The following is a 14,384-nucleotide window of genomic DNA, read 5'->3' on the forward strand; positions in this document are numbered from 1 at the left end:
CTCACCTGAAGCCTCTGGTGTTGAAACGTGATGGTGATGGCGCCTGGAGCCATGCTGCCTTAGAGGAACTCTCATAAATGAAAAAACCTGACCTCTGTGGGAACACACCAAGGGCTGGGCAAGTGAAATTGTCTCTGCCAGGTGTTCTCAACTTTTCAACCAACTGTGTACTTTGCCCTTGAAATTCAACTCCTGGGCTGAAGAGATAATCTCTCTGTGTAAACCTGGCTAACAAACAGCACACTCATGCTCGGCCTGCTTGCCAGCCCAGCCAATCAAGGGGCTGTGCTCAAGGACACACAAGCATTTCCTGACAGGAATGTCACCAGTCCTAGTAAAATAAAGGGCATAGGATGGGCATGTTTCAAAAATCAGACAAGCAGCAATTTAGAGCCAAGCACACCATCTGAAACCTCACCTGAAAGTGACTTGGATACCATGAGAAAAATGAGTAGAAGGGCATAGACCTTTACCCATCTCTGTTGGTATTACAGGGTGAACCAGCCAGGAACTTCTGAAGGACAGACTTATACATACGGAACTCTAGGCTGGTCAAAGAGAGTAAGCCAACTAGACTCTTGCCTCAAAGCCTTATTGTATCTCAACCATCAAACCTCTTATTAAACAGTGTTTCTCAGAGTGAGGTTCCAAAACCACCACTGCCATCATCATCGTCACCACCACCTCCTCCACCACCACACACACGACTATCATCACCACACACACTACAACCACTACACATTACACATTACTACCATACACACCCTACTACCATTACCACACACCACCACCACCTATACCACATATGACCACCACCACATGTAATCACATTTACCATTACACATCACCACCACATACACCACACACCACCAGCACCACACACATCACCACCAACAACTACAGCAGGTGTATCTATAAACTTGCCCAAAACACAAACTGTCAGCTCCCACTTTGGCCTTACTGAACTTGAAATAAGCTCTGGGTGAATCTGGTATATGTTCGAGTCTCAAAACCACCAATCCAAGGCTCCTCAGAGCTCTGCAAGGGCTCCTGGATTCCCAATCGGTAGGAAGACTGCTACCAATGATAATACACTCAGTATGGTGGACAAGATTTCTGTCACTCCAGCTGTGTCTTCTACATGACCTCATAGGCTGTTTTTTCACAAGAGCAGTTATATATATATATGTGTGTGTGTGTGTGTGTGTGTGTGTGTGTGTGTGTGTGTGTGTGTGTGTGTAGGAGGGAGAGAGAGAGAAAAAGGTAATGCAGGTTATCTGTGTTCCAGTTTTGCCATACATTCCCAATCTCTTGTCCTAGTTTTTATTCTAATTGGCGGTATTGGTAGTTGACAAAGTTACAAATATTTCATTAAATTCCACAAACATTCAGAACTTATTCTAGTTTCCAATGTATTGAAAGATCATACTCATCAATGAAACATGAAAACTTGAGCAGGTAACTCATTACATGTTTCAGGTAACTGAGAGGAACACATTTTTGGTATGTCAATCAGAATAGGGGTATAGAGAGAGCAATGCTTCAGTTCACCTAGACTGAGGTACAAAATTTAAGCAACCAAGTTCCTTAAGGACATCAACAAATTCACCCAAAGATAGTCGTGAGTGTTTACTAACATGCCAAGTAAAATTGCACATACAAGTGTCTGGTATAATAATACACCCACTAATGAAGTAACATGGACCGAAACTTTGCAGAAAATTGTGAACATATATCGCTGATCCCACAAATGTATCCATTCAACTTCTACTAGCTGAGTCTGTTTGTGTCCATCCCCACGCCAGCCCATTTCTGCTTCTCCTACACCTTTTCTGGATTCCTCTTCATTAGATTCAATGCTGCTCTTAGCTACCCATCTCTGTCAAATCTCCACACCTCACCCCAATGGGTATCCCTCACACTGAGTTTTCAAGCCCCTGACAATGGCCATTAAGCTCAATCTCACCCTGGGCCAACATCTTACAGTCTGAATCACTTGCTCCTATACTCCAACCACACTTACTCTGCACATCAAGTTCTCTCCACCTCTGGGCCTTGTCTTCTGTTTCCTACTTTAGGAAGGTACTTCCCTGGCTTCTCCTCACCCTAGAGATCACAGCTTGAACCTCATTCTCTGAAAGGCCTTTTCTAACTCCCAGTTCGTGCTCCTATCCCCACTATCTACTTGGAAGTGTCAGTACCTTTATTTCATGTATTAACCTGTTTATTTGTTAACTGAATGCTGCCTTTGTTATCTCCACATCCCTTATATATAATCGCACCTACAACAAAATGGATACTCAGTAAATATTTATTAAGACTAGAAAGAGCGGTTAGTGGATAAAGCACCTACCAGACAAGTGTGAGAACCTGAATTCAAATCCCCAGAACCCATGGAAAACAGTCAGACACAACAGTGTTAATCCAACTGCTGCTTACATCAAGACAGGAGGTGGAAACAGGAGAATCCCCAGGAGCTTCTGGGCTGCTTAGCCTGGAGTATGTGGGGGCAAATAGAAGATACTGACCCAAGTAAAACATTCTCATATTCTCTCTCTCTCTGCCCTGCCCTGACACAAACCTACATAATTAAAAACCAGCTATTAAATGAATCAAGTATGTTAACACAAACTTACTCCCAGCACTGAAGAGACTCAGACAAGAGAATCTCAAGTTCTAGGCCAGCCTTAGTTCTATAGTAAGACTTTGTATCACACAAATACTCATTGAATAGGGGGTGGGGGAAGGCAGGCAGGCAGGCGGCAGATTCCATTTCTGAAATGTGAGGCAGAGGTATGGCCACCCTCTTCTTTCTCTTGATTAATGATTAATAGGAGAGATGGCCCCTATGGAAGAGATGTGGATGAAGACGATAAAAGGCTAAAGATCAACCCTTGGAAAACATCAATAATAAAGTCACCCCAGCTCCTGTGCTGAAAAACATTAATACTGCAAAGGGCTCAGGAGGTCCCTAAGTGTTCTAGACTCCAGAGTTTTCTGCTTTAAACTTCTTCCAGGGAGCCACACCAACTTCTGACCTTAAGTTTTGCAGCTGAAAACAAGTCTAGACAACACTGCTTTTGAAACTCTACAAGATTTGCCCAACACCTGTAGGTTATGAGATAAAGGTTATGTGGAGGGTGGGGGGCTGGGGGGGAGACTTTTAAAATTCCACTAAATGAGATTTAAATACAACAAAAATTCCCAGTTGTTTTCTTTTTAACCTGATCCTTACCCACTTTGGGAACTAATTTAGAATTAACCAAACCCCCCCTTCCCCTATGCTCACAGCTGGCTCTCTCGGGAATTATAAGAGTAACAGCTGGGCAGTAACAGCCCTGGGCACCAGTGAATACTCACACTGGAGGGGACAACGTTGTCCGTCCATTTAGGTCTGAAGCCATAGTGGGGAAAATAGGCAGGGGAGGGGTAGGGTAGAAAAGGGCAGAGAGAATGAGACAGTTTGGACTTACTACTGAAAATTCAAAGCCTTATTCCTCTGAACACAAAAGTTGAGTCAGTCAAGTCAAGGCTGAAACCAAGGTCACTCACTACCACTGCCAAGATCATGTCAACTATTTTAAGTACTTTCCTGTCACTTTTTTGTATCCACTTCTTTACAGCTGCCATGGTCAGTCACATTCTTGAATTTCCTTTCTCTATCTTCATTCCTTTTTCCCCAAGTATCAAAATCTGTACGCACATGGCTCTGACCTACTTGTCAGAAATGAGTTGAAAATGAGTCCCGTGTGTGGCTCCAACACCCACAGGCTTCATCTTCTAATTATTCCAACAGAAAAAAGACAGGTCATAAGTAGCTTACAAACTAAATGGAGAGTGGAAGAACCTGGTGTTAAATTTGTGCTGAGGAAATTTTCCATCAACAAGAAGTAGGGGGCAAAATTTTGCTGGGTATCAAAACTGAAGCTCTGAGAATAAGTGGACTCCTGGATGCTGAGCCTTGCCTCTGAGCCTTCAGAAGTAACTGCAGGGTATTTGGCCCTACTTTGCAAAGTTTGGCTTTCTAGAGGGAAAGCACCTTACATTATAAGCAGTTGTAGGCATGTATTAATTGGCACTGCTGAAATGACCTTCCCAGGCAATTTTTCAGCAGAAGATAACAACAAAGCTTAGGGCTTTGGTAGCACTCAAAGGAGATTTGAGGGACTTAAAACACTGCTAAATTTGGCAGCAAAAGTTCCTGTTTCTTGCAGCTGGAAAAGGAAATCGCTTTATAATTACACTGCAGATAAGGGGCTACTCATTTGTTAGACACAGATTAGAACCTCCCTATCCAGATCTCCCACTCCTCTGGGCCAGGAGCACCTGGAGATGGAATCAAGAAAGTTCTCGGGAAGGAAAAGTGCCAGGGCCTGTCCTGACACCACTTACTGTCTCAGTCATAGCCTCTCGCCTGGATATCTGGTGATGCTTAGTACTCTCTGTCCCCATCTCCACTCCCCTTTGTCTCCCACCAGCTCTCCTACTTCCCATCCTGCTCCTCCAGACAGGGTTATGTGTGACCCCACCCAGACATCCCATATGTGCTAGCATTCACGGAGGGTCCTCTCATCCTAGACAGTGCTTCGGTTTGGCACACTTCCCCTCTGACTAGTCTGTTCGTGTGATTTTATTTGAAGGATAGTCTTACAATACAGACAGACTAACTTCAAATCCCTACCTTAGCCTCCCAAGTACTGAGATTACATGCCCCATCACCCACCATTCTCTGGTGTTGGCCTACATACTTCTCTTTTCTTGCCCCCAGGTCTCACCAGGCTGGCCTGGATTATGCTGTGTCGACAAGGCTGGTCTCAAACTCACAAGATCTGCCTGCTTATGCCTCCTTTCATTCCAGTGATGGCACCACTACACCGACAAAGCAAGTACAAGAGTTCTGACCTGTTGTTCATCGGGGACTCACAAAAACTGCCATGATGTAAAGGAAAGGATATCACAAGCCCCACAGACTAGCCACAAATATGCTTGGTTTGAAAGGGAGTAATGGATACAAAAATAGCTAACATGTTGTCCAGTAACAAGGTAGGAAGTACTAGCTATGCCTTTACATGTAGGCTACGCTACAACACTCTCAGGTAAGTCTTTTACTGCCTCAGTTTGAGACAGCTTTCTGAGCAGTGGACAAGCTAAGCGACATGGGCAGCACTAAGAACCATGTATGTGGGTAGATAATCAGGTACTTGGAATTGAGGCTGACAACAGGCCAGGTTCCAAACATCATTTCTGTTGTGTAGTTCTCACTCCACCATGCTTCATCTTTTTTTAAAGACTTATTTATTTTATGTATGTGAGTACACTGTAACTGTCTTCAGACACACCAGAAAAGTACATTGGATACCATTCCAGATGGTTGTGAGCCACCATGTGGTTGCTGGGAATTGAACTCAGGACCTCTGGAAGAGCAGTCAGTGCTCTTAACCGCTGAGCCATCTCTCTAGCCCCCATGCTTTGTCTTAACCCACCAACTGGTCGCTCAAACTCTGACAGGAAGTCCTTCAGACAGTACTGCAACTTTTCCTTTTCTAGAGGGGTGGCAGCATTTATTCAGTCTTCAGAACAAATCAAAAGTTGGTGCCCCAAACACTCACAGATGGAAATATTACCAGCAGCACCAAGTAAACCCACTTCTTTCTTACTGACTGGCAGGCTTCCAGCTTCCTCCTTGTAACTACTGTACACATCTATGCATCTTTTGCACCTGAGAACAAGTTTCATGTCTCCATGTTTTAGGAACTACATAAACATGCTTCCTAGACTCCAACTGATGGGTTTAATATTTATTCAAACACTTTAAAAGTATAAACTATACATATGTTGTCATTTGAGGAAAAGTATACTTAATTCCAAAGAATTTCTGAGAACTTAGCTGGAAAGTCAACACTAACATGTGATCAGTCAGTATCAATAAGAACTCTTAATCCATCTCTTTTCAGGAGAGGAAACTGAGAGCCGGCCGGCCGTCAGTCAGACAGGGCCAGAACTAAAACTCAGGCCTGCTAACTACCTGGCTTGTGTATTCTCCTGCCATGTGTTGGTGGGAATGAACACAAGGAGAAGTCACTGGCACTTACTGGCAGAGAGCAATGCTGATACTTACTGGCAGCATATGTGAGACCAGAACTGTAACTTTCACCAAAATGCCTTGAGAAGAGTAAGATCACCCCAACTGACATAGGAAAATAAGATACCCTCCCAAGAGTCCAAAGATGGTGAGAAGAGTAAGACTACAACCCACTCCTCACCCTACTCCTCACTTCATCTCCTCTCATCCCTCACACTACTCCCTCACCCCCCTCCACCTCACTCCAACTTCCCTGCTCCAACTTCTCTAATCCTCACCCTGAGCTGGCAGCAAAGCCTCCCCTACAAGCTGGACTTTGTAGAACACATGGATGTGTTTGTAGAGGTAAGGAGGGTTGGGCTGACCCTGTGTGATTATTCCTGCATAACAACCAAAGCTGCTTTTAGAGAGAGCCACATGCTCGTTGAATATCTAATAGTCACCAATAAGCACACGCTCCACAGGTTTACTTGCTTTTAAAATGATCTACAGAGGCTAGGAAGATAGCTGAGCAGGTAAGTGTTTTTTGCATAAGCAGGAGGACCTGAGTTCAAATCCCTATAGAAAGTCAAACATGACTGAATGCCTGTTAAACCTAGTGCTGTGGGTAAATAAGACAGAAGACTTACCCTGTAACAAGGGAATAAGGCAGGAGGCTGAAGGGATGACTTTACAGTTACAAGGCCTTGCTGCTCTGGCAGATGACCTGAATTTGGTTCCAAGAACCCAGTTTGGACAATTCACAGAGAAGGCAATGCCCTCTTTTGACTTCTGGGGACTCTCTCTCTCTCTCTCTCTCTCTCTCTCTCTCTCTCTCTCTCTCTCTCACACACACACACACACACACACACACACACACACACACACAAATAATTAAAAATAAAATGGAGGGTGTAGAATAAGGCAGAGTGATAGAGCAAGCCAACCAACTTCCTTCTCTGGCCTTCACATACACCACATACACACACAAACACACACACCCCACATATACATACCATACACACTCACATCACACACACCACACACTCACACCACATACACCACACCCATACACACCACATACACACACACCACATACACATACCACACACACACACCACACACTCACACCACACACACACATACACATACCACACACACACATACACACTCACACACCACACACTCACACCACACACACACATACACATACCACACACACACATACACACTCACACACCACACACTCACACCACACACACCACAACCATACACACCACATACACGTACACCACACACACACATACACACACACATACAAACACACACCACACACTTAAACACACCACACACACACCACACTCACACCACACACACCCCACCCATAGATACACACCACACACACACACATACCACACACATACACAGACCCCTCACATACACACCACACACACCACACACACACACCCCACATATACATACCACATACACACCACACACATACACACACACGCCCCACATATACATACCACACACACACCACACACACACATACTCACTCACACACCCCACATATACATACCACACACACACCACACACATACACACACACATGCCCCACATATACCACACACACACACCATACACACACACACTCACACACCCCCCACACACACCACACACACACATACTCACTCACACACACCACACACACACACTCACTCACACATACCACACACACACACACACACACACACACACACACCCCACACACATACAATGATATGTTATAGATCACACACATAGCATAGCATATATATGAAGGCCTCCCAGGCCAGCCTTCCTCTTAAAAGCACTGCTGCTGCTCAGAACTACTTTCTTCTTAGCTCCCTTGTCCAAGACCTCTCTCCTGTTACTTCTAGGTCTTTCTCTCAAAACCCTTAGTTACTCTCCTTTTATTAGATTCAGACAGCCCTCACACACTGTTTTGATTCCCAAAGGCAACCTCTAATTTACAAACTTTCAGCTACAGCAGGACTCATAGGAGAAGAAACTGAAGTTGTTTCAAGACAAGCCCATGGAAACAGGCCCATCTTGGTTGAAGCAGCTTCATACCCTAATTGCATGTAATTTGCCCTTTAACAGGGACAGTCTTAGGGAAGCGTAAATATTCAGTCATTGCAATTGTTTCAACAGGCCGCACAACAGTGTATTCATTATGTCAGAGCCAGGGGTGGGGGTGGGGTCAATAGAGAAAATCATCAATAAGGTAGTCTAAACTCATAAAACCTCCTCTCCTCTCAAAAACAAAACAAAAACAAACAACAACAAAAAACACCCCCAAAGCAAAAAATCTACAGACATTTTCTAGGGCTCCAGGCTGGAACAGACACCAGGATTTCTCTAACCATCTCAGTGTAACACAGAATGATAACATACTTCCCTAAGACAGACACTGCGACCTACTCAAACAGAGGATCACTGTACTGCCCCTCTGGCAGAAAGAGATACCCCCCTCTCCCTTCCTTTAACAGAAGTCACATTAATGCAAGTTTTCCCACGGGCTTTGAAGAGAAATCTGCCTGTTATATTATGCCAGATGGCTGGTGTTTTTTGTTTTTTTCCCTTCATGCCTTCTAAGCCATGGTCCCTCTATCTCAAAGAACTCAATTATTTGCAGCCTTCCTCCCCTAGCCCCCAAGTCAACATAGAGGCACAAAAGGGAAGTGAAGCCAGACTCTGAGAGGCTGCTGCCTAGCCTCCATGGGCCAGAGAAATGTGTGGCCTTTGCTTGACTGCCTTAGCAAACTCTCCTGGACCCAACAGTGGAAACCTGGTGTTGCTAGGATGATGACAGCTGACACCCAGTTCCATACGGGTACTAAAGGGCACTTTCCTGAGAAGCCAGTCCACCTGCCCAAAGCATTCTTGGTATCAGATGCGGTGGGAGACAGGGCTTTCCTCTCCTAGTTGCATATCAGCAAGGAGGCCAAGCATGATACTTAGAGTCTGATGCCTCCTCCAAGCTGTTTTCCCAGCCCAGGGAGAGACAGCACGCCCTAGGCCTTTTTTTCCAAAGATTCCAAGTATCAACTTCCTTGGGTGACTGATTGTTCTTTCTGGAGACTGGGAGCACTGAGGGAAAGTGTACACAAAGGGGTGCAGAGGAAGGGAGGGAGAGGGAGTGAGAAGAGGAATGTTACTTTTTAATCCTTAAGGAACATAGAGGGATCCAATTTGTGACTCAGCTCTGGGAAGCTGAAGGACTGGGGAGAAAAGAACACTGCAGCACAATCTAAGTTTTACACAACTTCTTTGGGCCTGAGAGGCCACAGTGATGTGTCCAATCCAAACTGTTTAAAACTTCTTCAAGCCTGAGTGGCCATAGTGACGAGAAATGACCTCTGAGAGCTGCTCTGTTTGAATCAAGGAAAGGAAAAAAACAAAACTTGTTCTGTACCTGCTCTCTCCAAATGCTACTCCGGGTCATAGCTGGCAGGTTTTCTCCTGACCTATGACAGAGGCTGAGGGTACGTGTGGGATACTCTAACATGTCATACACTCTAAAGGGTCACTGAGGACGGAGGACAGATCCAGGGTGCCATAGCTTGGAGTTTCCCCTCCCTCATTTCTCCATTCCTTGGCGCAATTCCAGGACATATCAAGTATCTGCCCCTGGAATTCCCACTTCCTTGTTTTTCTTTTTGGTTTTCCCCTTACAAGTTCTTCAGAATGCTGTCTGGCTCCTAAGAGGCTTCCAGAACAGTGACACTTCCTATCAGTCAGACCTGCCTTTCATACCTAGAGGTGAGGAGACAGGCCCCACTGCCCAATCGAGGCAGTTTCCCCAAATTAAAACATGTGATCCACCACGGCATGGAGCCATGTACGCTGGAGAAAAAGATCTCTTGGGCTCCTCTCCACACTAAAACACGAGTTCCATAATCTACAGGAAGCGTCGTCTCTCTAGTGTCTCTGAAGGATCATTTACAAGGCTCAAAGTCTACAGTGAATATCCATCCTATCTGGCTTCCCAACCCAAAGAAAGCACCATTGGTTTCCTTAAATATCTCAAAGATGACTTGTGAGGTTTATCTCATTTTGATTTATAAATGCATCTGAGTAGAAGGTGCTTTATAAATGAGACCAGAAGAGAGAGGCAAAGTGACTTCCCAGAGAAGTCGGGCTATTCCTTAAGCCTCATGCTCTAACATATTACATTATGTAGATTTGTTGATTTGTTTACAACTGTTTCATGGAACCCATCCCATTTGCTTCCTCTCTGGTAATACTACATGGTAATAACTATTACCATCATGCCCATCTTACAGCTAATAATCTGAGGGACTTCCCAGCAGGCAGCAGAACCTCAGACATTTCTTACTCACAACTCCACCTTCAATCCTGACCCATAGGCCATATTAAGAGCTCCACAAGCCAAGAGCTCCTCCAGTGTTATAGGAGGAATTAAAATTGAAAGAAGCCTATCTGAGGCCCAGAGGCATGCAGCTCGCACAGCAGACCCTCGGGCCTCAACACTGATGCATACAGTGTACACTGAGGCTGCCAGAATCAGGGGCAGAGCCAGCACTTGCGCTGGCAAGCTGACCTGACGTTAATCAGAAGGCCCCCTTATTGTTTGCCCGGACACAAAAGACACACTGTTTAGCAAGTTCAAGAAGGAAAACCAAAGAGCCAGGAACAACAGCGGTTCCCTGGCCCCAGTAAGAAACTAAAAGCTTCCACAAGGTTCCTTGAGGCCAGGAGTGGAAGATGTAACACGGCTGAAGTAGAAGTACATTTCTTGAGGGGCTTCCCTGTAGGAGAGTTAGCAGCTCTCATCGTTCTTAACATTACGGATGGCCTGGCTACTTCATCACCTATAAAACTACCTTTCTGGAGGGGTTTCCTTCCCTAGACCACACCGAGTTCACCACACGTCACTCCCCTACACGCCTCTAGGTCAAAACAAGCTCTTTCTGAAATGTAGGACAAGGCATGCACGATGTGGACACTGTGTGCTCTGGGATTTGGTTAAACTAGGAGCAAAGGGATCGCCCAGCATAAAGCACAGTCCTTCAAGTTCCCAGTTCCTGGTAGCTGCTGCGTTGAGACGGCCCTGTGCAACATCTGGATAAGACAGATATTTGCAAGTCCCCAAAACCCAAGAAAGTCCCTTCCACAACTCAAGAAACTGTGATGAGCATTATTAATGGGGAGGGGGCAATTAATTATTTCCAAAGATACTTCACAGACAGAGTGTAAGGCCCCAGCTCAGATCCTATGCAAGTCCCTCTGCCCTGTTAAATGCCCCAGATGGTCTTGAAACTTGCTGCAGGCTCCTCTCTGAGCTCCTTTAGCTAGTTTGATTGGTGTTGTAAGTCAGACATAGCAGCATGGAGACAAGAGGAGAATGCAAGGTAAAACCAACCAAGCTGCCCCGCAAAAGTTTCCACATAAGAACTGCAATGGTGCTTGAGCCATGAGAACTCACTTTCCTATAAAAGAGCCTTCCTGTGAAAATATCCGGTGGCTTTGTGCTAAATAAAAGCAGAGCGAAGCCTAAACATCTACGATCCAGCCAGAGCGAGATTAGCTAGATTTGCAAAGTCAAGAAAATTGGCTGTTTCCCTCCTCCTCCCGGAGCTAATAGAATCCAACTGTTGGAGTATGACATCATTCTCGACCCCCAAACCCTGAAGTGAAGAACACAGACACTGGCCTGCCATAAACAGCCCAAGACGCAGAGCAGGAGGCTCAGAGGTGCCCTTACCTGGTAGTCCGGGTGACTCCTTGCCCACTCCATTTCTCCACAGAGTCTGGCTCACACCACAGTCGCTTAGGGAGCCCAGGGCCCCCAGATCCACTGGCTTAAGCTCCAGTACCTGCTGCGAACTTCCCACAGCTCCTTCCTCTGACCTTTCAAGACACTCCTTCCAGCCAAGTGAGCAGAGCTGGAGCAGCTAGCCAGCCAGGCTGGTTGTCATGGAGATCCGTCCTAGGCTGCACACATGCTTGCTTGCTCTCACTCAGCTAGGCACTCTCCCTCAACCCGGAGTCCCACGAGCGAGGTAGTGCGCGCGCACGTACACGTGCGCGTGCTTCCACACATTCTCTGAGTTCTAGCCGGCCTTGAAACAGCACGGTCTTTTGATAGGCTCGGTTTATGCATGCATTCCACTCCTCCTACCACCCTTCCAGTCAACCAGGAGCCCAGGACAGTCCCTGGGAACTTGCTGCAACAACCCAGAGGGGAGAAGGGTGAGGACAGTGAGCGGACTTGTTTTCCTCCCCTCTAGTGTCTCAGCTTTTATAACCCGCAAGAATCCCTGCCAAAGGGGAGGGAGCTAGCTGAAGGCTTGGAGGGGAAGCAAGCACTTCCTCTGGGTCCTGCAGCGGCAGGGAATGAGGAGGGACCCTGATGCATGTTGCCTCAACTTGTTTGTTACCTTGGGATTTTTCAGGAGCAATTGGGGCGGAAACAGCTCACATCCCAGAAGCTGGCCTAGACTGGCCTCTCAGGTTACCTTGTTGTCTGTTCAGGTCCTGGAGCCGGCTTTTAACCAGTACAGGGTCCCATGGTACTAGTGCCAGAGCCTAAGCAGTCTCCTGTCTGCCTGCAAAGGAGAAAAAACAAACTAGATGAGGACCAGGAGGAACCCTGGGTAAGTCTATAGTCACAGCCAGAACAGGAGGAACCCTGGGTAAGTCTACAGTCACAGCCAGGACACCAAACAATGTAAACAGCCTCCTCTCTGCCCAACAAAGACCCACAGTCCAAGTCCAGACCTCCAATGAGAAACTACAGACTGCCAGGACCCTACCTGGGACACAGGAGCCCCAAGTATACTTTGCTTGGACACTGCCTAACACTCTCTTAGATGCACTGTTTTGCTTGTTGCTCTTACCTGGTTGGAACACACTGGTCAAATAGGTTTGCTACCATTTTATAGATGGGATCACTGAGGCCCAGAGAGATCAGATACCTAATTCACACTTATCCAACTAGTCAGGAAAAGAACTGAGAGTAGAGACCAGTCACGGATCTCCTAATCCTTTATGTTTTGCTATAAAGTACACAGAAGCCTGATCTTGAAAACCAGCTCATTTTCTAAGAACCACAAGTGTGGGCTTCCATGGGAAAGTGGAGACTCTACCTAAGTCCTGGTACGGTAAATCTAACTGCTACCTTTTTAGCCAAAGATTCAATGAGAGACAGAATCTTTAACTCAATGACAAACAGAATCTATGACATGCACAATATCCGCTGCAAACTGGGAGAAAATTCCCTGCCCTACCACCACATGCTATCTTACATCTTCCCAAAATAACCTCCCAAACCCTGGTTCATTTGTTATTTCTCCAGCAGAATAATTCTGAAAGTTATGACTGGTGCTATGTATCTAAAGTAAAGTTAAATTACTTGCTTCATTTATTGAACCAGGAAATAAAAGATCCAAAACCAGTGCCCAAGCCTTTCAACTTTCTGGCATACATTAAGCAGAACAGTTGCCAAGAATACCAGAGCAAGAATCACAAGACCTTGGCAGTGTCTGACCTCATCACCGACTGGCCACCTGTCACTGCACCAGCCTTCTGACTCTCTACTTTCTATGAATATATCTAACCAATAGGGTGGTGGAGGTATGGAGTATGGGGTGTGGGGTGGGGCGTCAAGTTACTGTTGGTCAAAAATACTTCAAACTAGGCACCAGATCTCATCCCCCGGCCCCTCCTAATTGTTAGTACTTCTCCTCCACCAATCCAGTAAACATATTTTTCAAGTAGAAGTCTTTGGACTTGGTAAATGGATCAACTGCATGTGGGAAGGCACGGAAGCTGATGAGGATGGTGACAATGAGGCTCAAGGAGGGCATTTTCCAATGTTGCTCCTCAAAACAATACTAGGGGCCCTGATGAAATCTGTAATGCGGACCCCTTGCAGAATTCCTTGTGATTTTGAGTCGCCTTCAGTATACTATAAAATTCTCAAAACCAGTTTTTGGTTGACTTGAATTTAAATCACAAATACATGCTGAAGATAATGTACAAAATATCACAAAACCCAAAAAGAAATGGCAGGCTCCGACAGATCCTGTAAGTAGTGATAAGCCCCAGAATCCCTAATCTGCTAAAGAATACTGCATCGCTAACGCTCAGCTTCTCTCTCCTCTTATACACAGCAAGCTCTGCTTTTTTTCTGAATCCAAGGAATGCACACTTGCCTAGTCTCCAAACCAAGATGAGGTAAGTCCACCCCTTTACATAAGATAAAATTCATCGTAGCTGATAATATCAACTAAAACTTTCTGGGACCCTTTCA

The 14,384-nt window shown here is 45.7% G+C and overlaps 1 protein-coding gene across 17 annotated transcripts in view; it reads right to left on the reverse strand.

Annotated features, from left to right (window-relative positions):
• Positions 1 to 14,384, reverse strand: part of Dennd2b (DENN domain containing 2B) — a 150,729-nt gene that overhangs the window by 82,506 nt on the left and 53,839 nt on the right. For 7 of the 17 annotated variants that reach the window (NM_001395094.1, XM_039078198.2, XM_039078202.2 and 4 more), the window contains exon 2: positions 12,589 to 12,678. The exons of 6 other annotated variants lie outside the window; for them this stretch is intronic. The gene's annotated coding sequence lies outside the window, so the exon portion shown is untranslated. Of the gene's footprint in view, positions 1 to 5; positions 682 to 11,834; positions 11,883 to 12,510; positions 12,534 to 12,588; positions 12,679 to 14,384 lie in introns of those variants that run through there. 4 more of the 17 variants (XM_039078207.2, XM_039078194.2, XM_039078208.2 and 1 more) reach the window with 4 other exon arrangements.

The sequence above is a fragment of the Rattus norvegicus genome, chromosome 1 (assembly GCF_036323735.1).
Source record: "Rattus norvegicus strain BN/NHsdMcwi chromosome 1, GRCr8, whole genome shotgun sequence".
Taxonomy (NCBI): Eukaryota; Metazoa; Chordata; class Mammalia; order Rodentia; family Muridae; genus Rattus; species Rattus norvegicus.